Below are 27,526 nucleotides of genomic sequence, written 5' to 3' on the forward strand. Positions count from 1 at the left end.
CGGTCAAGCCCAACCCGCTCGAGGCTCTCAAAACGAATTCACACCCTCCCCTCGGGCCAAGCCAGCCCGCCCTCTCTCGGCTTCTCGTGTCGCTTACTGGGCAGCAAATGATCGACAGACCCTTGCACCAATCGCTGGCTCTGTTACGGGGGGCACGCAGGCCCCAGCCCAGTCTTTGGTCCCTCCGGCGAGATGAGCCTCTGTGCGTCGACGTCAGCGTGTTGACGTCACGGGCCGGGTACTCGAAGAGGGCAGGGGGTGGCTGGCTGCCGGCGGTGGGCTGCGCGTCCGCTGCGAGGCTTGGTGCCCGGGCCCGCCCCGCCAAGCCCCGCCCCTCCGCCCGCTTCGGGCGCAACCACGGAACTGCTGTCCCCGGGCCAGCCTGGGGCGGCCGGCCCGAAACCACCCGATAAGGTAGGCTGGGTTTCTCGTCACCCTATTTGATAGATGGGAAAACTGAGTCACCCGGGATCAAATGACTTGCCCGGGGCTCACGGTAGACCCGTGAATGGAGGCCAGAGCCGGAGCGTCGGGTGTTTGCGGAGCGCTGCGCGGTCCTTGGGGAGGAGGAGGGGCTAGGCAGGCTGTGTTTATAAAGGATGCAAAAGTGAAGTTGCAGAATGCTGAACCCCACCTCGTTCCAGCGCTTAGGCTGGGATGCTGGGACGGGATGCAGGTAGTGAGGTCTGCATTCCTTCCCCCGCGGACCTCGAGGAGCCCTCGGTGGGGTCCCGCCCCGTGCTGGCGCCATGGGCCCTCCGGAGTTAACCACTAGCGGTGACTAGGGTGATGCTGGGTTATACAGACAAGGTCGATTTGGGGCCTCTTTTACTCATTAAGAAAATCTGTGTTCAAAACAAAACAAAATTGAAAAATCAAAGCCCAAGTTATGAGTGTTGTGGCCCTAATTTCATTTCACTGCCTTGCCCACTCATAGTATCCGACCATATTTTGAAATCAAAGTAGCATGCTTATTTTTGTTTAGGATTTTCTAGAAAGAGGTTTTTCTTTTTTTTTTTTCCTCTTTTGTTCAAATATGGGTTAACATTGTGGAACTTTTCTTACCCTTCCATTAATGTGCCAGTTATTCACCATGTCATTTGTCTTCTATTTCACAGATGGAATCACTGAATTCATCACTTGACTCAGTAATAGTTTGGATAAGTTTAGCAAGGTAACAAAGTAACAGGTCTAATCTCTCAAATATACTGGAATTAGTTCAGTTTGTGTACCTCAGAATCTTTGTTGAGAAAGGTTCTGAAAGATAATTCCCATCTCTGTACCATCTACCCATCTACTCTTTCTAAAAGCAGGATCTCAAAAAATAAAACTTTTACTACCTTTGCTTTATGCATACATTCATGCCCTTAAAGTGAAAATGTGTGGTGTACAATATATACATACATATATAATGTTTTCTTTAAAAATTCATTCTCTATAAATCTTGGTAAAACATTGAACTTTTAAGTCTGCATGATTGCGTAAAACTGCATTAAAGAAGTGAAATTGAAGTCACTTTGGGGGACTTTTCCTTACTTATGTTCACAGGATGGCAATTTCAATCATTTCAGTTTATTCTTTGAGCAAATTTATCAGATGAGTACCTCATCTGTGCCACATTTTGGTTTGAGGTGTTGGAGATTGAAAAGTTTACTTAGGGTTCCATTTTGGTGGAGACAATAAACATGTAAAGAAAAATGACTATTTTAGATAATGATAAATGATAGAAAAAAATAGTTCAAGATAAGGGGATAGAGTGTGACTGGAATATGGGGGAGTAAGAGGGATTTTAGATATGGTGACAAGAGAAGGCTTCCTTGAGGAAGTGACAGTTTGATGAGACCTGTGTTTAGAATGAGTCAGCCATGGGAAGATCTGGTGGAAGTTTCCAGGCAGACACTGCAGTGCAAAGGAGCTAAAGGAAAAATGGGCTTAGCGTGTACCAGGGGTAGAAGAGAAGCCATGTGGAATGGATTGAACCTTGGAGAGAGTGAGGTGGGGGGAGATGACACTTGAGGTGGGCTTGAGCTGCGTCGTCTGAACCCAGTGCAGTCAGGCAAAAGGCATAGGATTTGTGTGTTGCCAAACCCCTCTTTATTTAATGATGCTCATAGACTCTAGCCAGCTCTCTGTTTTATTTTGGTTATGAAATCATTGCAGCAATTTGTTATATATATATTTTTCACCAGTAGTCTTCTCTCTTAATGAAAATATGTCGTCTTCCCTTGAGCACAGTGTCTCATGCTATTTTTTTCCCGTTCATTATTATGTGCAGGACTCTCAGCCTCTGCTTGTCTTCAGCTCCCTGCTTTAATCTTTCCTTCCTATGAGGCCTCCAGTCTTTATGTGGGGTCGCCCTTTGGAAAGGACTGGCCGTCACTCCCTGCTCTTGTCCAAGCTGAGTTCTAGGAAACTGCATGGTCAAGTGGATTACCATTTTTCATCAGAGCTTTTAACTAACCAGAGAGTTAATGTCTGCCTTTATTTAGTGCCTACACTGTGCCAGGAGCATTACATACATTCTTTCCTTCCAACATATTGCAAAGGTAAATATTAATCCTTCTTGATCAGAAGGGAAGCTTATACTTCAGCCATCCAGCTAGTACTGAATGAGCATAGATTAGAACGTTCCAGTTAGCCTAACCCCAAAGCCTAATCCATGTTACTCTACCTCACTGCTTACCTGAATACATAACTACAGCTCCATATCTCTATTATTTGAAGTTATATATTTTTTGAAGTTATATATATATTTTTAAAATTTATTTATTTATTTTCAGCGTAACAGTACTCATTGTTCTTGCACCACACCCAGTGCTCCATGCAATACGTGCCCTCCCTATTACCCTCTACCTGGTTCCCCAACCTCTCATACCCCGCCCCTTCAAAACCCTCAGGTTGTTTTTCAGAGTCCACAGTCTCTCATGGTTCATCTCCCCTTCCAATTTCCCTCAACTCCCTTCTCCTCTCCATCTCCCCATGTCCTCCATGTTCTTTGTTATGCTCCACAAATAAGTGAGACCATATGATACTTGACTCTCTCTGCTTGACTTATTTCACTCAGCATAATCTCTTCCAGTCCCGCCCATGTTGCTACAAATGTTGGGTATTTATCCTTTCTGATGGAGGCATAATACTCCATCGTGTATATGGACCACATTGAAGTTATATTTTTTGAAATGGCATTTTAGAGATCATGATTTAGTCCTCTCATTTTATAAAGATTTTACTTATTTATTTGAGAGAGAGACAGAGCGCTGGAGTAAGGGGCGGGGCAGAAAGAGAGGGAGAAACAGGCTTCCTGCTGAGCAGAGAGCCTGATGCTGGGCTTGATTCCAGGACCCTGAGAATCATCACCCCAGCCTAAGGCAGACGCATAACCGAATGAGCCACCCAAGTGCACCCAGTCCTTTCATTTTAAAGGTCAAGCTGTAGAAGCCCAGATTTTCAAGGCATAACTGGTACCAAATTCTCACCTTACTGATTCTCAGCCTAGTACTTTTTTCTATTATATGTCATAAAGGTTCCATCACAGTGGGTTTCTACGTATATGAAAATATAATCTCTCTCTCTCTCTCTGTTTTTCTTGGCTTTGATTCAGCAGAACCTCTTTCCTGTTTCAGTTAAGGGTCCGACTTCTGTGGTTACCAAGGGATTCCTTGAGAGGAACTCAAATCTTTGGGTTGTAAATGGTCACAAGTAAAAATCATTGTTGCCTGTGTTTATGGTGCTAGATAATATAATAGCAGTTCCAGCTTTTGAGTATTAAAGATTAGAAAAGGCCCAGAGAGCCTAGCCAGGGATGCATGTGGTACTGGGCTAAGAAACCTGGTCCGTATCCCCGACTGGAGACGGCGGAGGCTTGCACCAGATGTCATGGGTTCTACTGAGCTATTTTACTTGCTTTGCTTGTTCTGGATCTGGATCTTGCAGGTACCTGTTGTGATGACTCCCCATCACAGACCCCCTGCCAGCCTGCAGGATATTCCTGCGCAGGCACTGGGGTAGTACTGGGTTTGGTTGACTCTTTAGTTTATTTTACTTTATTTATTTTTTTGTTTGTTTGTTTATTTACAGCATAACAGTGTTCATTGTTTTGGCATCACACCCAGTGCTCCATGCAGTACGTGCCCTCCCTATTACCCACCACCTGGTTCCTCAACCTCCCACCCCCCCCCCCCCCGCCCCTTCGAAACCCTCTGGTTGTTTTTCAGAGTCCATAGTCTCTCATGGTTCATCTCCCCTTCCAGTTTCCCTCAACTCCCTCTCCTCTCCATCTCCCCATGTCCTCCATGTTATTTGTTATGCTCCACAAATAAGTGAGACCATATGATACTTGACTCTCTCTGCTTGACTTATTTCACTCAGCATAATTTCTTCCAGTCCCAACATGTTGCTACAAAAGTTGGGTATTCATCCTTTCTGATGGAGGCATAATACTCCATTGTGTATATGTACCACATCTTCCTTATCCATTCATCCGTTGAAGGGCATCTTGGTTCTTTCCACAGTTTGGCGACCGTAGCCATTGCTGCAATAAACGTTGGGGTACAGATGGCTCTTCTTTTCACTCCATCTGTATCTTTGGGGTAAATACCCAGCAGTGCAATTGCAGGGTCATAGGGAAGCTCTATTCTTAATTTCTTGAGGAATCTCCACACTGTTCTCCAAAGTGGCTGCACTAACTTGCATTCCCACCAACAGTGTAAGAGGATTCCCCTTTCTCCACATCCTCTCCAACACACGTTGTTTCCTGTCTTGCTAATTTTGGCCATTCTAACTGGTGTCAGGTGGTATCTCAATGTGGTTTTAATTTGAATCTCCCTGATGGCTAGTGATGATGAACATTTTTTCATGTGTCTGATAGCCATTTGTATGTCTTCGTTGGAGAAGTGTCTGTTCATATCTTCTGCCCATTTTTTGATATGATTATCTGTTTTGTGTGTGTTGAGTTTGAGAAGTTCTTGACTCTTTAGTTTAAAACCCTTCTCCTCTACTTCTCATCTTGTCACAGTTTTCCAAAAACTATCTTGGGACCAGTGGGCATCCTCAGTGTATAAAACTTGGAGTGGAGAGGAATTTGGCCTAGTATCTTCCAAGTTGCAGTAGTCACTGGTTTTCACCACCCATGTGTTTTAGGACAGTGTGCTTTTCAAATTCTGTGCATTATTGCTCACCCAGGTGTATTCTTGTTTGCTTTTTGTTTTAGGAAATTAGACTCTCATGTTTTTGTTTTTGTTCTCTTTAAATTAACCACTTGCTTGTTGAGCGAATATGTGGAACCAGGGAGTTTCAAGTACATTTTGCTATTTGTGTCGTACTTAAATTCATCAAGTAAGGAGCTCCTCAGCTATCAGAAATTTCTCCAGCTGAGATAGGAGCACTAGCCAGTCTTTGCTTTGGGCATTATTGATAAGAGCTCACACTTAAAAGAGGGCTTCCTCTGGGCCAGCTGCTGTTCTCATTGCTTTGTGTCTGGATTGCTCATCCTGTTGACATTTGGGGCTGGCTATTTGTTGTTGTTGTTGTTGTGGGAGCCATCCTACAGCATCGCTGGACTCTAACTAGATGTCAGGGACACCTCCCCCAGTTGTGACAACCAAAAACATCTCACGGGCCCCAATACCTGCACAACTGCTGCTTTATAGAAACTAATGTATTCCTCACAAAAGCCCTCTGAAGTACATTGCATCATAATTGTCCTCATTTTACAGAAGGAGAAGCTGAGGCACAGAGAGGTTAAAGTAGCTTTTCTAAGGTTACACAACTAGTAAGGAGAGGACTGACACTAGGCAGTGTTCTTTGTGAGCCCCGTCCTCCCACAGCCAGCTGAGGCTGGACCCCCCCCACTATTGAGGATCCAAAGAGCACGCAAACTAGAGCCCAAAAAATGCCAAGAAGGACCAGGCGGGCTGCATGTAAGTGAGGTGGCAGGGTGTCATCCTGGGGAGCTGGGAAGTATTGCCAGGATTGCCTATATTTGAAGAGAAACTAGAAATTTGGGTCTATGAGGGGGAAACTCTCATATTTTAATATTGGCAATTTGGTGTTTATAAAACATCATGTGAGCCAACAGTCAGATAAACACTGTCACCTATGTATGGACAAGGTTTGGTTCTGGGCTTTTTGGGAGTCTTTTTTTGTGTAAACTTTGCAGCAGTGCGACATTATAGAAAAGTATGCATGCATGTGATGAGGGAAATGTAGTTTCTGTGTGGAGGGCGGGTTTCCCTGTGAAGACTGGAAATGAGGGTAGGTGGGAAGGTGCTTCCAGACTAGAAGCGACTGTCTTGCTGTTTTTTTTAAGCCAGAAGAGTGTGAGAATTAAAGCTTGCCCTCCGACACCCTTTAAACTTTTAGTGCTCTGCTGCTCAGAGCTGACCATTTGAAAGTTCTGGACTCCTATGGCCTTCAGCAGCGTTTGTACCTGTTTCTCTTTTGTCCTCTGCCTGTACAGGTGGTAAAATACATATTTTTATAGGACATGACAAAGCATAAATTCTGGAATCCTGGAATGATTGTATCCTTGGAGAAGCAAACCACAACTAGACCTCACTTTGTTGGCAACCGGAAACCCGTTGAGTCTGGTTTAACGCTTTGAAGAGCATCTCTGCCTGCATTTCAGTAGCCAATGGACGGCTGTGGCCTTTGATGCATTTTCCTTGTCTTCAGACTCTGTCCCCCTTAGTCGAGCCTGTGTACCCTCATGTCCCGGCTCTAGGTGTGAAAAGCGAGCCCTCGCTCCCGTGCTGACCATCCATGGCCCTTGTCACCTGTCCTCCTTCCTGGCCCAGCTGCACCCTCTGAGGCGTGCTCACATGGGGTCCCTCCCAGACCATCCATGGCTCACTGGTCCTGGACATGCTCCTGCACCTCTGTTTTTAATTTACTCCAGTCTTCCCCTTATTCACAATATGCATTTCCTTTCCATTTCTTTCAAAGTCATACTACTCTTGGGCCAGCTTTTTCTTGAAGCCTGTTCTGGTCACCACAATCTAAAGTTCAGTCTTCTCTGTATTATAATTATTTTAGGCTTTGATTTCTAATTATTTGTATAACCATTTTACCTCCTTTATAAAACTATTCTACTCAAGGATCGGGGCGTGTCTTTCCCATCTTGGTTTTCCTCACAGCTTCTAGCATAGTGTTTTACTTGTGGTAGATTTTAATATCTGTCTACTTGGGTCCCCTTCCTATGGTGGTTTCTTTCTCTTTTTCCATATATTTGTATCAGTTTATGTAGTGTGTTGTTGGAATGACTTCAGTAAATAGCATTGAAAATACATTGGAATAAGAGATGACCAAATTAATTAATTTGGGACATTTTGATTCATTGTTTTGTCAGTTACAGTAATTAAAGAAAGTTCAGATATTCTTGGTTCATTTAATGTAATATACTAAAATCCCAGACATGTGTATAAACTTGCCTAATTTTAGTTAACAAGCACCCAGACCTCAGACTTTCATATGATGATATTTGTGATTCATGAATTAAACAAACAAATCAAATGCATAACCCATAGCTAGGCATTTCCCTAGGTGCGAAGGATTATATGTCTACATGTCTTGTAGGAACTGTTGGTCTAGCACTGGGAAAAGGACATGTGAACAAAGTGTGAAAGATCAGAGGTGCCATTAAAGATGCATGATCTGTGTGTCATCCAGTGAGGTTATGGAAGGTTTCTTTGAGGAAGTGGTACTTATGCTTCCTTAAATAGTGAACTGGCTTTTATTGCTGTTGTTTAAGTGCTCCGATGATAAGACTCTCCAGGAAGATGGAGCATTAGAGCAAAGGCATGGATGGTGAAATTTCCTCCTGCACAGGGAACTAAAAATAGGCCCCTATGGCTAGAGCCGTGGGTATGAGAGAAAGGGGATAAAATGGTTCGTTTGAGTTTTCATTTTTAAAAAAATACTAGCATGATACCAGCATAGAAGATGTTTCAGAGACGAGTGAGTCTGAATTATTGAGTACTGTGAATGAGTGATAATTGGGAAAACTGGAAAGGTTCAGCAAGAGATATTAGGGGAATGACATGGTCACCAGTTCCGAAGACGAAACTCACAGCAGAATCAAATTTAATGCTTATCTTCATAATAAAAGCTGTACACAAGAAATTATGGGTTATTATTTGTTAGTTTTTCCTTCCCTAAGCATTTTTTGAAGTATTTACAGGTAGTATATATGTTTTACACCAATATCTGTATTTTTAAGTCATTCTAACAGTTTTGTTTTTGACTTTGTAGTTACTTATCTCTTGTTACATTATTTGAGAGCAAATAATGGAGCTGGTTTCAAATCTTTGGGAGAACCTTGAGAGCTTAAAGAGATCCTACTACCTTTTTTTTTTTTTTTTAAGATTTTATTTATTTATTTGACAGACAGAGATTACAAGTAGGCAGAGAGGCAGGCAGAGAGAGAGAGAGAAGGAATCAGACTCTCCGCGGAACAGAGAGCCTGATGTGGGGCTCGATCCCAGGACCCTGGGATCATGACCTGAGCCTAAGGCAGAACCTTTAACCCGTTGAGCTGCCCAGGCACCCTGAGATCCTACTACTTTTGTGATGTCCTCTACCTCTGTAACATTCTCTGAATCCATTCTCATTATGAGGTTTTTTTTTTTTTTTTTTTTTTTATTTATTTTTTCAGCGTAACAGTATTCATTCTTTTTGCACAACACCCAGTGCTCCATGCAAAACGTGCCCTCCCCATCACCCACCACCTGTTCCCCCAACCTCCCACCCCTGACCCTTCAAAACCCTCAGGTTGTTTTTCAGAGTCCATAGTCTCTTATGGTTCGCCTCATTATGAGGTTTTAATTCTGTTTCCTGAGTATATTAGCCTATAGCTGCACTGAGTCTTATAATTAGTGGTCTTTGTTTTTGTGATTCTGTTTCTTGAAGCATAAGCTAAAGTCATCTGATGCTGATCTTCTGAAGGTCAGTTTCCTATATGACCACCTACGAAGTCTGATGAGAGAAGGAAAGGTTACAGTTTTTTTGTGTTTTTTTTCCCCCTTCAAATCCAGGCATCAAGATTTTGCCATTGATTTTCCTAATGTGTCATGTGCACCAAGCAGACCTTCACCCACGGTGAAGATTAGTAATTATGTTAGGAACTATGTGCCATTTTGTATACCAAAGAGTAGGAGATACATATGTAACTTCTGCCTGTTTGTAGATACTCCTGGGCAAAGATGTGAATGACCGTGCCTTCTCTTGGCTTGTCCTGGTTTGTGAATTAGGGAGTTGGCCTTGGATAACGCCAGGGGCAGTTGATACTCCGTCTTCCCTGGCATTGCTCTTGGTGTACTACTTCTCCCAGTGTTGGAGCCACTAAGGAGCAGTGAGGAGAGGATGGCTTTGTCAGCTAGAGTGACATTTGCAGGAATGCTTATATCTCCTCTTTCACAGAAGGAGTCTTGTGCCTTTGAAAGAAGAGAAACCCTGCTCACTTCTGAATAGCCACCTTAGCTTTGCTGTCTACTCATCAGCTGGCCAGGTACAGCTGGCTGCTCTACAGGTTTTCCCCTGTAGAGGAGATAAGTTTGGGGAGGGCTGCGGAGAATGTGTGATGAACATATTCTTAATTCTAGTCATTGAGATGAAGAGAGATGGTTACTAAAAGAAGTGTCCACTTGTAGCCACTTGCCTATGATCCGTGGGAGGTCATTGAGCTCACTGCCGTGGGACATTACTGATTTTCAGATAGAGATCAATAAGATCGCAGTTCTGTCCTGAGAACCAAAATCCTCTTTTTGAAAATTGCTTGCAGTGAGCACTGACGAAATGGCGGTACATGACGCAGAGATGTCTTCACATGCATTGGAAAATAGGTTGCATAACTGAGGGATTTGTTGGTTTACAGCTTTCTCTGGAGCTTCTGGGGTGTAATCTGAAACTGGCCGCTGTGTGTGCAGGGCAGGGACAGTGAAGAAAGAGGCAGACCATTTCACATTTGCCGTGGCAGTTGTAGGGATGAAGGAACTTACTTACAAGGCTTGTCTTGAGCAGTTGCGAGATGAGTAGTTTTCCTCACCCGGCTTCCAGAATCTTAAAAGTTTATGTCAAGGCCTCAAGTGAGTTCAGCCAGTCACACACACCCAGTCCAGATGGTCTCAGCACCACAGTTCTATTTCAAGGCTGTATCTTTGGAGCAGCTTCTGAGAATGAGGAAGACGAGCAGAATACACATTCCAAGGACGGGAAAGGGGGTGGGGAGTCTCCTGGTGGCCAGGTCCAGCTCACAGGTTGGCTGGTGGTCACATCTTGATGATCTCCTCCAAAGGAAGTAATATGATGGCTGACTCCATCCTTGCTAAAGCTGGCAGCACATCCTGAAGAGGAAGTTTTAAATATTCATGAGAATGTGTGCACTAAGGAGGAACATGGTTGCTCTGAATTCCCACCTACTGATGGTTGAGAGTACTAATGAATTCAAAATCGGGAGAAATAGTGCTAACTCCACAATAACCATAATAACTGATTTCCTGTGATTTTTTAAGAAAGCTAAAAGTAGATTTTGTTCTGTGGGAAGAAGAAAAAGTTCTGGAAAATGGTGGGTAGTCAGCAACCAAGAAAATCAGCAGTCTTTTATACCTGTGGAAATGACTTTGTTTGACTCATGAAGGGAAATGGGGTTATGTATAGCTTCTGTGACCTAGAAGATTAAAATAAAGTTGTTTCTAGGTGAGCTGTGAAGGCAGTATATGAGTATGGAAGTTAGAGCCAAAGCTGTGAAAGGGAGAAAAGCTGTAAAAATCTATTTGAGCACCAAAAGAGATCTACTGGGAGGAGACTCAGAGTTTGGAAAGAGACAGTAGAAGTTGGAGGGAAGTAGCTATAGAGACCACGTCGTTCCATTTATTCTGGGCCACCTGATAGCTGTTTCTGTGAATATTCTTGTTCGCCAGAGCCCATCTTGAGAGAGAATTTTTAATTTGGATGGTGATGAGATGTGGCTGTAACCTGCCAGCCATCTAACTCAGCCAGTGCTGGTGGCATAACTGTCTACCAAGTTGTCAACCCTTGCGGAGGTAGTGAGCGAACAACGTGACTGGCCATTCCATGGCATGCTGCCATTTTGCCAACCTGTGATCTGTGGAAGAACAAATCTACATTGTCAAGTGTCCTTCCTCTCTCCAGCTGGCTCATCTTTCCTTGGACCAGGCAACACCCAGGGGCATGGTTATTGTCAGGGGTACTCACTTGACTGACTTCCTTCCTTCTTCTCTTCCTTTTCCTTCCTCCCTCCCTCCCCTCCTTCCTTCCTTCCTCTTCGACTTTCCCTTCTATTATTTATCTATCTGTCTCCTCAAGTATATGGAAGTTCTGCTGAGAGCAGGGGAACACTTAACATTGCTTTTTGAAGCTTTTTAAATGTCCTTGGGGTTTTACATTTTGTAGGTGTTCAGTGCTTATTATTTAATAAAATGGGAACTTTTAGTGGACTTAGAGTGGGCCCCATCTTAATTATTTTCTGTTTTACAGATAAAGGAACTTTGTTTTTTTCTCATCTTTTATGGAAAGAAGGGAGAACATTCAAATTTCTGTTTTTATTGTATGGTTTTAACTTCCATCCCTAAGCTACTAACTCTAAAATTTCTCTCTCTAGTTCAGACCTCTTCCCTGAACTCCTGACTTCTTTCTGGCTATTTACTTTAAACGTAATTACTATCTACTTGGATATTAATAAGCATTTCATACTTTATGTGTCCAAACTGAACTGATGTTCTTCCTCGAAGTTGCCTTTCCACAGTCTTCTCCATTTCAGTAGATAGCAGCTCCATCCTTCAATTTCCCCAGGCTGTAAACCCAGCACTTCTCTTTTCATCCTTCCTTTATCCCATACCCCACACCCAGTCCATCAACAAATGCTTTTGGCTCTGTATTTAGAACCAGTCTGTTCTTACCACCTCCATGCTACCACGCTAGTCTACTAAGTCAGTGTTTTACCTCCTTCCTGAATTTGTTACCATATCTGCTGATTGGTCTTCCTGCTTCTATGGTTCTCTCAGCTGGAGAGCCTCTACGGAAAACCTTCAGTGTCTTCCTGTCTCATTAAAGTCTTTAGAGTGGGCTGTAAGTTCCTCTGTCCCTTGTCAACTTCTCTCTTATCCTCTCCTGCTGCTCTCCAGTGTGTTTTGTTTTGTTTTAATTTGACAGACAGAGATCACAAGTAGGCAGAAAGATAGGCAGAGAGAGAGGAGGAAGCAGGCTCCCTGCTGAGCAGAGAGCCTGATGTGGGCCTCAATCCCAGGACCCTGGAATCATGACCTGAGCCGAAGGCAGAGGCTTTAACCCACTTAGCCACCCAGGTGTCCCTGCTCTCCAGTTTTGTTACTTAGCTACAGCCAAGCTGAAAGCTAATGACCTGTCTGTACTCCAGGGTGGCCAGCTCCACCCACTTCAGGGCATTGCCCTTACTCTTCCCTCTCCCTGCAATGCTCTTTGTTGGTCTTTGCTCCACCTCGTCAGTGAGGTCATCCTAAACACGCAGTTTAAATGTACAGTGCTTTTTTATTTACCCCCTGCCCCGTTTAGAAAGTCTGCCTTCCAGAGGGAGAGAGAGAATCCCAAGCCAGTTCCCCACTGAGGGGGCAGCCAGATGTGGGGATGGATCCCACAACCCCGATATCATGACCCCAGCAGAAATCAAGTCAGACACCTAACCAGCTGAGCCACTCACGTGCCCCTGATGTAACTTTTTGTTATAAGCAGCTTCTTTTTTTTTTTTTTTAAAGATTTTATTTATTTATTTGACAGAGAGAGAGATCACAAGTAGGCAGAGAGGCAGGCAGAGAGAGAGGAGGAAGCAGGCTTCCCGCAGAGGAGAGAGCCCGATGTGGGGCTCGATCCCAGGACCCTGAGATCATGACCCGAGCCTTATAAGCAGCTTCTGATTCAGTAGCCTATTCACTTATTTCCGCTGATGAACAATCATGTTATTTCCAGTTTTTATGTGACTCTAACCCAATAAACATGCTTGTGAATAAATACTAAAAAAAAAAAAAAAAGTCTGCCTTCTGCCCAGGTCATGATCTCAGTCCTGGGATAGAGCCTCGAGTCAGCCTCCCTGCTCAGCAGCCAGTCTGCTTCTCCCTCTCCCTCTGTGATCTCTCTCTCTCTCTCGCTCACTCTCACATATTTGTGGAATAAATGAAGCAGACATGGTATATTCCTGGCAGACTTTGAATTTTGAAAAATTATCAAGTGCAATTTTAAAATTTTGTAGTACACATCTAGATTCAGTTTCTCAGCATATGTCTGAGTTCACCTCATAAATTATGCAAACTTCAATATGCATTTATCCAGCCATGTTTAAATCTTAATATTTCTATGTTAAGGGTCCAATAAAAGTTCACTAATGTTTTTACTATTGCTATAGAAATAGATTGCTTAGAAATTAAGTTTCTATAAAAACAGGTTTGGGTTTGGGAGATAAATTAGTGTTGTTAGAAGACTGACCTAAAAATAGTATAGCATATTTGTTTTTTGCTTTAATTTTTCCTGGTCATTGATATCAATTTCTAAATAAATCTTAGTCCTAAAACATATCATTGAAAGGTTAAGTCCTGTTTAACATATAAGTAACCACATATGGTTACTTTGATCTGCTGATATTAGCAGAAATTATTGAGTGATACAGGACTGCTAGAAATGACAGAGGTTTTTAATAGAAAGCCTTAAATGTGTGTGTTGGGGGAGGTGGGGAGGAGGAGGAGGGCGGAAAATAGCAGCAAAGAGAGAGCAGATTTTTCAGAATGGAATAAAAGCTTTCATTATATCCCAAGTGAGTAAACAACACTAGAAAAGACCTAGAAAATAAATATTTGGAATGAAACAATGGAAGGTATATAGAGAGATATTACTATGGAGTCAGACATTCTAAATTCTTAAAGAGAAGTAAGAGAAAGAACAGAAGGAAGTGGTGTTGAAGTGTAGCAATCAGTGGTCGTATAATAAATCAGCTGCATGAATTAAACAGCATCTGGTATGCCCAAGCCTCGGTGGATGGTGCCTTGTAAAAAATCTCTCTCCTCAAGTCTGGGAAGAGTTTGGGTACTAATATGCGGAACCAAATGAAGGACAGATTTGGCTTCTAAAAGCTTATAGAAAAGTGATTATCTTGTACACATGTTCATTAAAGACCTGAGCAGAGTTTAGAGTCCAGACTGTTGCTCAGTATACTCTCCAGTGTTCCATTTAGGCCTCAGGACAACAACCAGAAAGGCCATTAGTAGGGGTTTGACTGATACTGGCTGAACGTTCAGACAGAATGACTGCTATCTTCAGTCACAAGTACTTAGGAAGTCTTCAACCAGTTTTCATTTGTGAGGCGAACGTGATAACCACTACACTACGGAAACACCAGTTTTCATTTGTGTGGAGACAATTTGATAGTTACATAAAGGGCAAAATTATTTGCGTGCCTCTTCCAGAGGTTTTCCTTTTAGTCTGTCACTTAAACTGTCTTGTGCAGAAGAATTATGCAAATGTGTTCAAAATTCATGTGCATTCTGTTTTATAGAATAAGTGGTTTCTTAAGATGGTTCTGGTTCCTCTGTGCTTCGAAAGGTAGCTCACAGTGTGGCAGAGTTAATTTAATGATATTTTTTGTAATGAAAATTTACATTTACTCTCTTTAATAGCTGTGTGCTACTTGTTACATGTATGTACATCTACATGTATATATGTACATGCATATACATATTTAAATGTATATCATGTATGTTTATAGATGATGGATGGATAGATACATAGAGGCAACTCTATTACAAAACATCTTTCTGTCCTTCTGTTTTCTGAACTATTCATAAATTAAGCCGTGTACTTCATGACGCTTACGACTCAGTACTTTAGCATGCGTCTCCTAAGAATAGGGGCATTCTTCTACATAACCAGGAGACAGGACTATAATCAATTCTCCAATTGTTTTTTGTAACTTTTTCTCTTCTCTTTTCTCTCTTTCTTTTTTTTTTTTTTTTTTTTCCCTTTCAAATTCAAGATTCAATCTAGGCTTGTGTATTGCATTTGGTAGTTATGTCTCTTGATGTTAAGTTCAAAGAGTATCCACAACACTTTTCCTTCTTCCTGTTCTTTTTTTGTTTTAACCACCTTGACTTCTTTAAACAGTCTGCAATACCTGTCTTGGAGAACATCCCAAAAGCTGTGTCTGTCTGACTGTTTCTTTCTGACTAAAATCAGGTTAAACCTTTTTGCTAGGGTATGTCATGATAGATAAGTGGTGTTGTGTACTTCTTACTGCATCACATCAGGACATATATAATAATGTCAGCTTATTCCAGTATCGATGATGCTGTTTGATTGGGTACAGATGGTGGCTGCCAGATCTCTTCACTGTAAAGGTGTATTATCCCCAGTGGACTTATTGGATAATCTGAGGGATAATACTTTTGAGACTGTGAATATCCTATTTCTCAATAACCTCTTAATAGTTTTTAGCATCTGTTGAAGATTCTTACATGGCTCAGTTATTCCAACTGTGGGTTACAAATTGCTGATTTTTCTAATTTCATTATCTCTTCTATATGTGCTGCCGAAGCGAGCACTGGACTTCTGGAACTTTTAGATTTTTCCAGCACTACTGCCATTACTTATTTTCATGTTCAGGTTGTCCCACATTGGCCAGTGGGAGCCCCTCAAGACAGCCTATACAATTATTTTAAATGATTTTGGTTTTTTGTGTCTTCTGTAGGAAATCTTTGCTTACAGAAATGTTTAAAAATATTCTCCTATACATTCTTATTTTTTGCACAGTGTGAGTCAGGATTCAAAGTCCTTTTCTTTTTTTCATCTTCAGTTTTGATATCTGGTTCTCCTGGCATCATTTGTTGTCTTTTTACCGTTGGATTGCTCTGATATTTTTATCCAAAGTCAAGTGATCATATAAGTGCAGGTCTATTTCTAGGCTCTCTTTTGTGTTGCATTGATCTATTTGTTGACCTTTATGTTAGTACCATACTGTTTTCCTTAGTGAAGCTTTATAGAAAATATTTATGTTAGGTAGTGTGAGTCTTCCAATTTTGTTCTTTTTTCTCAAAATTGCTTTGGATATTCTCATTTCTTTGCATTTGTATATATGTATTTTAGAATTAGCTTGTCAATTTCTACCAAAAAAACTTGATGGGATTATTATTGGGATTGAGTTGTATCTATAGATTGATTTGGGGGAACTGAAATATTAACACTATGAGTTCTTCTACTCCATAAACATTATATATCTCTCCACTTATTTTCATCTCTATTTTCTAAGCAGAAATTTTCAGTGTTGAGATCTTGCATATATTTTGTTAAATTTATTTTAATGTTTTTGATGAAATTTTAAATAGTCTTTCTTTCGGTCTGTATTGTTTTTAAAGGTTTATTTGTTTAATTTTGAGAGAAAGAGAAAGTGCATGCAGAGGGAGGGGCAGAAGGAGACAAGCAGACTCCCCTCTCAGCGGAGAGCCTGATGCAGGGCTCAGTTCTAGGACCCTAAGATCATGACCAGAGTCTAAATCAAGAGTCAGACGCTTACCTAACTGAGCCACCCAGGTGCCCCATGTCTGCCTGTCTTTAATTTCTTCCCACTCTCACTGCCCAGAATGAAGGGACTGGTAAGTAGGTGAATCCCAAAATTTTAAGCAAACTTTTGCTTTAAAAAAAAAGAAAAGCAAAAATAATCTTGTTGCAGCATAATAAATGTCATTACAGACATCTGCGTATGCTTTTTTCTGCTCGGGCAGCAGCGTGTGGAAGAGTAGGAAGAGGCCAAGGCTTCCCTGAGAAAGTAACCTTTGAGTTACAGCTTACAGGTTGAGTAAGCCATAGAGATAAGGAGAGTAGCACTCCAGGTAGAGAGAAAAGTACAAGTAGAGCTTCCAGAGAATTTGATTCCTTTAGGGAAGTGCTTACAATTTCTAGCATGAAGTGGTTCTGAAGAGGAAGGCAGAAGTAGACCATGTGTCAGGTTAGGCAACATTAAAGAGTTTCAGATATGTCTACATGAAGGTCCCAGGAAACTTTAATAAATGATCATTTCTCAAATTTGCTTCTCTAAAAAATATACAGGTGTTTGATGAGAATTCTTTTTTTATTAGATTATCAATAAATTTCTTTATCTTGTGTGCCTTGTCTTTCTTTGCCCATTCTTCCAGTTGGATTTTAAGGTTTTCATTATGTCTTTAATCACCTTTAAGTTTCACTTTCTAACGTAATATAGGGAAGCTTTTGATTTTTATGTATTCAGATGTTTCTCTTTGTAGATGTTCTTTTAAATTCCTCATCCTAAAAACATTTATTTACCTGCAGTTTCTTCTACTGCATAACCCATTCAAATGGTTTTGTTTCATTAACTTTTTAAAATTTATTATTTTTTAAAAGATTTTTAAATTTATTTATTTGACAGAAAGAGAGGTAGCTTTGATAAAGAGAGAGAAGTAGTGAGAGCAGGAACACAGGCAGAGATAGTGGAAGAGGGAGAAGTAGGCTTCTCGGTGAGCAGGGAGCCCGATGTGGGGCTCAATCCAAGGACCCTGGGATCATGACCAGAGCCAAGGCAGACACTTAATGACTGAGCCATCCAGGTGCCCCTTGTTTTGTTAACTTTTAAATGGAACCTTCAGTGTATTTTGATGTATAGATTTCTTTCTCCATGAGCCAGAATGACTATTTAATAGTTTCTTTCTTTTGTAACTAAATTTAGATGGCATTTTTATCATCTGTAAATATTTTTCGCAGAAAAGCTTGGAAGTACAGGCCAGATGGCTTATAGGTAATAAGTTTTCCTTGATCTTTAGTGGTTTTTTTTTTTTTTAATATTTTATTTATTTGACAGAAATCACAGGCAGGCAGAAAGGTAGGCAGAGAGGCAGGCAGAGAGAGAGGAGGAAGCAGGCTCCCTGCGGAGCAGAGAGCCCGATGTGGGGCTCGATCCCAGGACCCTGAGATCATGACCTGAGCCGAAGGCAGAGGCTTTAACCCACTGAGCCACCCAGGCGCCCGATCTTTAGTGGTTTTATTTTTTTTTTAATTGAACTAATACTTGGTAGTTGGTTAATTTCCTTTCACAGTTAAAATTTCTGACTTCTGATAAATCAGCATTGTGGCCTCTCTATCCACTTTTGTGGCCCCTGAAGATCAGCACACACTCCTGTCTGTCTGTTGTTCCTTGTCTCTGGGCGCTAATTATACTTGCCACTTTTTTCTTTCAGTCCGCAGCTGTTTTTCTTATATCACTAGTATATTTCCCTATATCTCTCTCTCAAAACCTGGAGAATAAGAGACTTGAAAGGGCCACGCTTTAAAGAAAGTGGAAGACAGCAGGTCAATATGGAGATGAGTCCCACAAAATTTGAAATCATGCCAGTCCCCCCAAATTGAAAACCAGGCAAAATTTACATAATTTCAAAGCTTTTTGGCCCACATGAATCATAAGTTATGTTCATGCACGCTTTTGAAATGCAAAGAAACCGAAATATCTGCCTCCTTATTAGGTTTAGTTTTTATTTATATGAGTTTTCACTAATGTATGTGATGTTTCAGGAATACATTCAAATATGGGAGTCTTACTAAATGGGAGCTGTTGTGAGATGTAAATGACTCTAATGTAAATTAAGTACTCCGTAATATGCCCAACTCAGTTTGCACTAACAAAATTACTCATTTTGCTGTTAGGTTAATATGTTGTATATATAGTGTTATATACATGGTCATAGGTGGGATTAGTTAATACTTGTGTTCTTTGTTCTTGTGTGTTTTTGGACAGATAATGTCAGGATTATGCTAGTTTTATTTAATAATATGATAGCTCTTTTTTTTTTTTAACGTTCTAGAGTAGTTTACAAGATTTTATCTTTTTTTCCCCTCAAATTTTGAAATACTGAGCAAACTGTCTTGCTGTAGTTCCTTTGCTAGGTAATTCAACACTTCCATTTCATTTTCTTAGCTTTTACATTTTCTTCATTTTTAAGATGGGCTTTTTTCCTCTGTTCTTTCTGGTAGGGCATACATTATTGATACTGAGTGGTAAATCTTAAATCTGATTACAAATGTATTATACTTCTCAACTTTTAGAAATCCAAATATTAGCTATACTTGCTAAGTTGAGAGGATATATGTCAGAATCTATGTACTTATTAAGAACCTTTTGCTGAACTTTCCCTGCTTTTTAGTGGTTATAAATGAGTAATCGTACTTAAATACTTGTAGTTCAGATTTTTAAAAAAGCAGATGTACTATATTACCATTACAGAGTCAAGTTCAGTTATTCTAGCTCTGTTTTGAGCCTGATAACTGTGGTCCTCTTAATAATTTACTTGCAGTAAATTATTGGTAACTGCATGTAAGTTCTCAAATCAGTGCGATACACTACGTTAATAAAAGAAGAATAAAAATCATATGATCCTCTCAATAGGTACAGAAAAAGCGTTTGACAAAATACGTCATCCTTTCTTGATTAAAAAAAACCCTCCACCATGTAGAGATAAAGGGAACATACCTCAGCATCATGAAAGCCGTATATACGAAAGACCCACAGCGAATATCATCCATAGTGGGGAAAATCTGAGAGCTTTTCCCCTGGGGTCAGGAACGTGACAGGGATGTCCGCTTTCACCACTGTTGTTTATCATGTGAGTTGTTAAAGATATATTGGAAGAATACTGGAGTGAAAGTACAACTTCCTATAATTCTCTTTTGTTTTTGGAATGTCACCACTTGCCCATGATACATAAGATATGGTAATATTTAAAGGTGACTATCTCTAAGGTGGTATCTGAATGGTATCTCTAGGAGTTCTCAAAGAGTAGTGCTTTTGTGGGTCATCAGGAGACATCCAGACACCCACTTCCCCAAAAGTTTCTCAGTGGCATCACACTGACTTTGTTAATGTTATAGTCCAGCCCTCCGGTTGCCCAAGAAACCTGGTTTGTCACCATCTGTTGCCAGAGTCCTGTGGAGAGTGACTCTGCCTCATGTGGGTCAACTCACATCCTCAAATCTTCAGTGAACATTCGGTGTAGACTGAATGACTATCTCAAGCTGATCAATCTCTTGTTTCTCTACCTACACTGTGACATTTTAATAAGAAACAGAGTAACATGGAGGACTTTAGGAGAAGGAAAGGGAAAGTGAATTGGGGGAAATTGGAGGGGGTTCTCCAATCTCTCATGGTTCCATGAGAGACTGTGGACTCTGAGAAACAAACTGAGGGTTTTGGAAGGCAGGGGATCCTGGGGGGTGGGTGAGCCTGGTGGATATTAAGGAGGGCACGTATTGTATGGATTAGAAAAGAAAAAAAAAAAAAAACAGAATTTTAAAAAGATGGTAGGAGGCATGCCAGGAATTATTAAATCGTTCAGTGACAAAAAATAACAAAAGGCACTTGCACCATCATATCAGTCATAGGAATAATCTGGCCTGCGGACCTGAGATACTTAAAATCCAATGGGCAAGGTACTCCCCCTTGAAGATGCCAGCCTAGACATAGCTTCCATTTGCTGTGACACTCCTGTTCCTGTGCTTTCTGAACTGACCCATCCCCTTTCTGATGGGCACGTTTCCTCCTCTGCTCTTGAGAGCTGAATGCATGCCCTGTCAGTGTTCTCCTGTCTTGTCTTGCAAACGATTTTGCTCCTTCAGGGACACCGTACATCTACCCTGATTCATTATGTGTGACTTTAGAGTTGAACTCTCAGAGAGCAGTCTTAACTGTAATTGTTTCACACGTCTCCCCTCTGCTCCTCCGTTTTAGCCTTGATGATACGGGCAGATCTGTAAAAAGCCTTGCAGACCTTCATACATGCATGCACATTGTTTTTTTTTTCTTTTTTAAGTATTTCACTCAGTAGTCAAATTAATAGGGATCTACTGGCAAAATTTGACTCTGACCGAGGAGTTAATTTTTATTTGTACCAAACAATAGGGTGATGTTATTTAAATGCTTTATAGAGTTTTTATTTAATCCTTTGCAATAACTGATTTTTGCCCCCAGATTTCTCTATCCAGTAATCTGTATTTCTCTCTATCCAGTAATATCCTGTTATTTCAGCTGCTAATTTGAATGTGATAGGTAGGTATTTTAAAACTCACAGACCTGTACCCCTGGGGATAAAAATACATTATATGTTTATTAAAAAAAAAAAAAATTTGGAAGGGGAGGCGAACCATAAGAGACTATGGACTCTGAAAAACCACCTGAGGGTTTTGAAGGGTCAGGGGTGGGAGGTTGGGGGAACAGGTGGTGGGTAATGGGGAGGGCACGTTTTGCATGGAGCACTGGGTGTTGTGCAAAAACAATGAATACTGTTACGCTGAAAAAATAAAATGGAAAAAAAAAAACCTCAATCCAATATTCATCTGTTTTGTTTCTTAAATTCCACATATGAGTGAAATCATATGGTATTTGTCTTTCTCTGACTGACTTTGCTCATCATAATGCCCTGTAGCTCCATCCTGCAAATGGCAAGATCTCATTATTTTTGATGGCTGTACAGAACAAACTGAGGGCTGCTTGTGGGTATTGGGCTAGCTGGGTGATGGGCATTAAGGAGGGCACTTGTGATAAGCACTGCGTGTTATAAGTGATGAATCACTGAATTCTACTCCTGAAACCAATATTACACTGTATGTTAACTAACTAAAATTTAAATAAAAGCCTGAAACAAAACAAAAGATAATAAAAATCCAGTAGCCTAATTTTTAGAAACATGTTTCTAGACGTTATATTTAGTTTGAAGTATATATGGCATAAAGTAAGCCAAGACTTTTTTGAAATGTGAACATGGTGGTAGTGGGCAATTTGCCCAAAAAAGGTTGGTTTGATCTTGGATTTTATCTTAATGCTTTGATGCTGCTTCTCCAGCTCAGGAAGCTGAAGTGTTGCCCAAAGGTGTCTGCTCCTTAACTTTGTCCCCTGCTAGTCTTTCTGAAGCCACTTTCATCAGAGTTCTGCCTGACTTTTACTTTCCAGGGTAGAATAAACAACATAAGTATAGCACAATGAATTGTACTTTTTTCTTTGCTTAGAACATCTTATCTACAAACAACTTCGGAAGTTTAAAAAAATATATAAGCAGCCTCATTGAAGCAAACATTAAGTAGAATTTTTTATTTTAGGAAAGGTTAATAATTGATTTCATTTGACATGTAGGTTATCAATTTCTTTTTAGGCATGGCAGAACTTTTCTCATCTCATACTGATATCCTTAAAATACGAAGGTGGTTTTATGTTTTCTGATACTTCAAATTAGCTGTGGCTTCCTTCGCACCTCCTCTCTTTCTGTGTATATTTATTTTCTAAAGCCTCTATATTTCTTATACTGGCAAGATGTGTTTGTAAATGTCAGGTTATCCCCTCAGTATTCCTATTTCCCAGTTCTAGCTGTTTCATCTTGTTCTCTTTAGGCTCTAGATGGGACTTCTACCACAGCAAACCAGGTCTTATCCCACGTGGGCCTTGCAAGAGGCTAGCTAGCTCGGGCTGCTCCCTGCTCCCAAAGAAAGCCAGTGCTAGGATAGAGTGGGCATAGCTAAGGTGGCCCTGTCTTTAGGGACTCTCAAATTCGGTTCCTGCATCCCCAAGTCCATTTAAACACCTGCTGATGTACCTCCTATTTCCTTCTGGTAATCTGGGAGGAGGCTGAGTGATGGGGAGGAAGGAAGGAGAAGACCTCAGTTTTAATCCTAAAATATATCTTAAAATATCTCTTAGTTGGACACGTCCCTATAATCCACAGAAGCCTCAGATTCTTCCTTCTTCTTTTTTTTTTTAATCTTTAAGCATATGTTTGTTTTATAGACAAAAATAACTTTAATAACAAACATGAAGAAAGCTTTGAAACAATATGATGAGAGAGTTTTCAGGTGTTAATGTATCTTCTTGCCTTTTTTTTTTTTTTTAAAGATTTTTATTTATTTATTTGACAGAGAGAGAGATCACAAGTAGGCAGAGAGCCAGGCAGAGAGAGAGGAGGAAGCAGGCTCCCTGCGGAGCAGAGAGCCCGATGCGGGGCTCGATCCCAGGACCCTGAGATCATGACCTGAGCCGAAGGCAGCGGCTTAATCCACTGAGCCACCCAGACGCCCCATCTTCTTGACTTTAAAACATGAGAGTGGAACTAGATTAGAGTGAAAAACTTAAATGCCTCCAGGCTAGGTCAAAACTGAGTCCCAGGTGGAAAGGGCATCTTACTGCCTCTAAGGAGGTCAGCAGCTTCTTGGCCTTATTGTCATGGCAAGGAAATGCAGGCCTAGTGGTTCTATGTTTAACTTTTCAAGAGAAGCTAGAAATCTGGATTTTTACATGAAAATTCATTATTTAAAATGTCCGCAATTAGTTCAAAATCTTGAGCAACACTGTGCAAGACCAAGCAAAACATGTCTATAAGGCAACTCTGCTCCCTAGGCCTTTGGTTAAGATGATGACTAAAGTCTGTCTGAAAGAAATGGTTTTAGTGTCTGTTATTCTGACACTCTCTTCAAGGAGAAGATACAGTGTCCTGGCTGTTGCCAGAAGCAGTGCAGAGAAGGAGGCTGGGTAGTTTGGTTGAAAGATTTGGTTTGATGCCACCAGTGGGTGCCCAGAGGCTCTCTCTCCTCCTCTAGGAAGGTACAAGAAACTGTGGGACTCCTGTGTGATGCTCGTGGTGGTAGCCAGTGCCCAGAGCAGCTGCTCTTTACCATGGGATAGTATCAATTCTGTGCTGAAGCCCATGGAGTTGAAGTTGTGGCTCAGCTTTGCACCCAGCCTGGGGATGGGTGCCGTGGAAGAATCCTGGAGATGTAAGGAATTCCTCTTGGAAACAGAAAGGATCTGAGTTCTTTTTGTCTTGTTTTGTTTTTTCCACATGGGAAGGATGTCATCATTTAAGAAGCTACCAACATAGATGGGACAGAATTCTTCTCCAGTTCTGGTAGTATGGAATTAAGGAAAGAGAATTAAGTCAAAGAGCAGCATGTGGATGCTGTAAGCACTGCTGAAGCGGCCCCAAGGAGCCAACATACGGTCTGTCCCTAACCTGTGGTGTCACTAGAACAACCAGTGGAGAAATTAGAATGAATCGTGGGTTCTTGCCAGTCATACAATCAGAGCATGCATTGGAAAAATGAATATTCATCAATTAGCCTATTTTTGCTAATCCAACAACTCTAAATCTCACCTGGGTCTCCTTTGTGAAGCTAATGAAAGCAGTAATCCCTCTTTCTAGAAAAATGCTCATAGTAAAGTATGGTTTCTGTTGGGACAATTCAACTCTGCCATCTTCATGTGAAAGCATCAATAGACCGGAAGAATGGGTGTGGTGGTGTTCTGATAAAACCTGGTATTCAGAAACAGGCAGCAGGTCATATTTGACCTTCAGGCTATAGTTTGTCAACCCCGGGTTTAGAACATTGATAGCTGTGCTAGATTGGAGTATTAATCAGCAAATATGCACTTATATTCTCCTGCTCTCTGAGTGGAGTATACATGCTAGCTCTGCTGCCCTTGGGCATGGCCTTGAGGTATACTTTGGCTAATAGACTATGAACAGACAGCATGTATACAGAAATTTTAAATGTACTTACATGGTCTAGCTTGTTTCCTGTGCTCTTGCCGTGAAAAGAACATGACTCACACAGTCCTGGTCTAAGGAGGAAGATGAAGATCAGACCTAAATCCAACACACAGTTAGAAGCCAAGTTCTCCTGCCTCCGGAAGCAGTTTCCCAGCTGAGCCCCCACTAGAACAGCTGAACTTTAGGCAACCTGTAGACCCGTGTGCTTGAGAGTAAAGGTAGATTGTGTTAAACCACTGAATTTTGGGGAGGTGTCAGTACAGCGTGATTGTAGAAGTAGCTGGCTAATATTATAGTTATTTATCTAGAGAGGAAGACATGAATCTCATTTTCAATAACTGAAGCAACAAAAGGAGATTCTTATCTCCTCACACAAATCCCAGAAAAAGATGAGATGTTCTTCTTTTTTAAGAATAATTCTTCACCCTACTCCTCCTCCCTGATACTTTCCCCATGGTTGGATTAAATCTTGACTTACAGATATAGGTTCTGGTGCATACAGCTAATCAATGCTTAGCACCATCTTTAGAGAGGCTTAGTTTTCCTTAAGCCAACTCCAGAGAAGTTCTTGGTACCAAGAACTGAATATTTAATACTTCCAAAATTATATCTGGAAGACTGTCTGAGCTCTTCCTTAGGGGAAAAAAAATAGTTTTAGTCTCTTAGAGAATGTTGAAAGCTGACTCTGTGCTAATCTTTGTGATAGATGGTAGAATTAACTTAGTTGACCAGTTGTATTGTTCCTGTGTGCCCTATATTGTGGTAGTCCACGGGCACAGGAGCGTGCAAATCAAATTCAAGGCCTTCATGGAGCACAGTGACTAGCAGGAGAAACAGGCAAATAAATGGATAATCAGGGCACACTGTGGTAAACAGTAGCAGAAGTGGCGTATCCACAGTCCTAGGGGAACTTGGAGGAGATGTACTTGACCTTGCCTGGAGATTAGAATGTGGGGAGCATTTCAGTGAAGTCTTCCTAAAGGAATTCACACTTGAATCTTTGGGGATTCAAACAGTGTTAGCATGAAGTCCTATGACCGTAGAGTAGAAAGGGGCTTTATGTAGTATCCTTTTCTATACATTAAAAGGAAGCTCTCGGGGGGCATCTGGGTGGCTCAGTGGGTTAAGCCACTGCCTTCAGCTCAGGTCATGATCTCAGGGTCCTGGGATCGAGTCCCGCATCGGGCTCTCTGCTCAGCAGGGAGCCTGCTTCCCTTCCTCTCTCTGCCTGCCTCTCTGACTACTTGTGATCTCTCTCTCTCTCTCTGTCAAATAAATAAATAAATAAATCTTAAAAAAAAAAAAAAAAAAGAAGCTCTCTCCCTTTTAGAATTTCCCTCTGTCCTAAATCTGATAGGAAGCTGCTTACAACAGTCTATGCTTTGGGTAACTATTTTTGAAGGTATGCAAGTATCTGTAAATTCTAGCTAGTTAGCAGTTGTGTGCATGCCCCTGAAAAATAGTGTAATAATTCTCATTTCTCAGGGCAGGTGTATATCATTGCATGGTGTCAGTTTTTAGTTTGAAATAGCCTCAGATTTCTAGGGTTGGTGTTTTGCTTTGTTACCATTTTTTATTCATGAGGAGTGGATTCAGGGAAGGAGGACTGGATGAGATTGAGAAAATGATCTAATTACCTTAAAAGTGATTTTTTTCCCCAAGTACAGTCCTGAGTTTCAGTTGTGAATTTGTTGGATTGTCAGCTTAGTAGACCAAGAATTTAAATTAATTTTTAAATATACTTGCTAATAGAATATTAGATTGGCTTAAAAACTACTTGGATTGCTTTTTCTTATTTAGAATGTATGGCTACAGAAATATGTCTATATTTATCCAGGTTGAAATTTAGAGATCAACTGCGATATCTTTTTGAACTTTGAAATGTGTGTTTCATCACAGAAAACACAGTTACATTCCTTTTTACTTACTGTTCCAGAATTAACTCTTAGAAGCCTGGCAGATAAATTTAGTTTTTTGAGAACTTTGTTTTAAGAGCAACTGTACTGGGGAATATCCCACTGGTATTCCTTCCCCTAGAATGGTAATGATCTCATTGAGAAATAAATTATGTAGAAATGCTTTCAATTTTTGGAAATTTGTCTTTTATTTTACAAAGCACTGAATTGGACTCCTACTGAACTTTTCAAAATGTCCAAGGTGATGTTATCTACTGTCACCCAGATGTGTTGAGAAGGGAGGGAAGAGCCTTAATAGAGTCCTGGGACATCTGTCCAGGGCTATAACAATTTTACATTTTAATACAATCCTTAATAAATACAATACGTGCAAAATAGGGAATCTGAAAATATGGAAAAGGTAAAAGTGCGGGGGGATCTGGTATCAGGCAAAGATAATCAGTACCAAGATTTGGTACGTTTCATAGATACATTCTTGTAAAAATTTGGTTTTATTTTTACAAAGTTGTAAACATACTCTGTGTTCCGTTTAATATTCAGATTTTAGTCGAGTTACTATTAAAACAAACATTTTTCTAAGTTACACATACTTTCTAAGTATTTATTTTAATGACTACTGTGGCTGTACTATGATTTATCTAATCCCTTGTTAGATACTTAGATTGTTTTCTAGTTGGAACTGTTATAGACGTATAATGATAAAGTCTACTTAACAGAGACATGTAGACAATATATGTGTACGTACATAGGCGTACAGCATCTTGAATATTCACAAATCAATACACCGTGAAGCTACTACCGACGTCAGTAGATTATCACTAAGTGGGCAGAGCCATGCTAGCACTACTCAGGCCAGGAAATGGAATTTGACCAAACTTGTGAGCTCTAGTCGCTCTTCCCTCCCTCTTGCTCGAAGATAATCACTAAGTCAACCTCTGATGACATAGATTTGAAAATTCACTTCTTTATCTGGCCACTGCCAGTCACTGGCAAAAGCAAAGAGAACTAGTGCCTGGTTCCTGGATCTGGACAAGAGTGGCACATGAACTTCTG

At 40.8% G+C, this 27,526-nt stretch overlaps 1 protein-coding gene across 3 annotated transcripts in view; it reads left to right on the forward strand.

Annotated features, from left to right (window-relative positions):
• Nucleotides 1-219: 219 nt before the first annotated feature.
• STARD3NL (STARD3 N-terminal like) overlaps nucleotides 220-27,526 on the forward strand; it is a 54,052-nt gene continuing 26,745 nt past the window's right edge. The window contains exons 1-2 of one of the 3 annotated variants that reach the window (XM_046020860.1): nucleotides 220-414; nucleotides 1,119-1,174. The gene's annotated coding sequence lies outside the window, so the exon portion shown is untranslated. Of the gene's footprint in view, nucleotides 415-1,118; nucleotides 1,175-23,867; nucleotides 24,008-27,526 lie in introns of those variants that run through there. The other 2 variants (XM_046020859.1, XM_046020862.1) reach the window with 2 other exon arrangements.

This window comes from Meles meles, chromosome 10 (genome assembly GCF_922984935.1).
Source record: "Meles meles chromosome 10, mMelMel3.1 paternal haplotype, whole genome shotgun sequence".
In the NCBI taxonomy this organism is placed as follows: Eukaryota; Metazoa; Chordata; class Mammalia; order Carnivora; family Mustelidae; genus Meles; species Meles meles.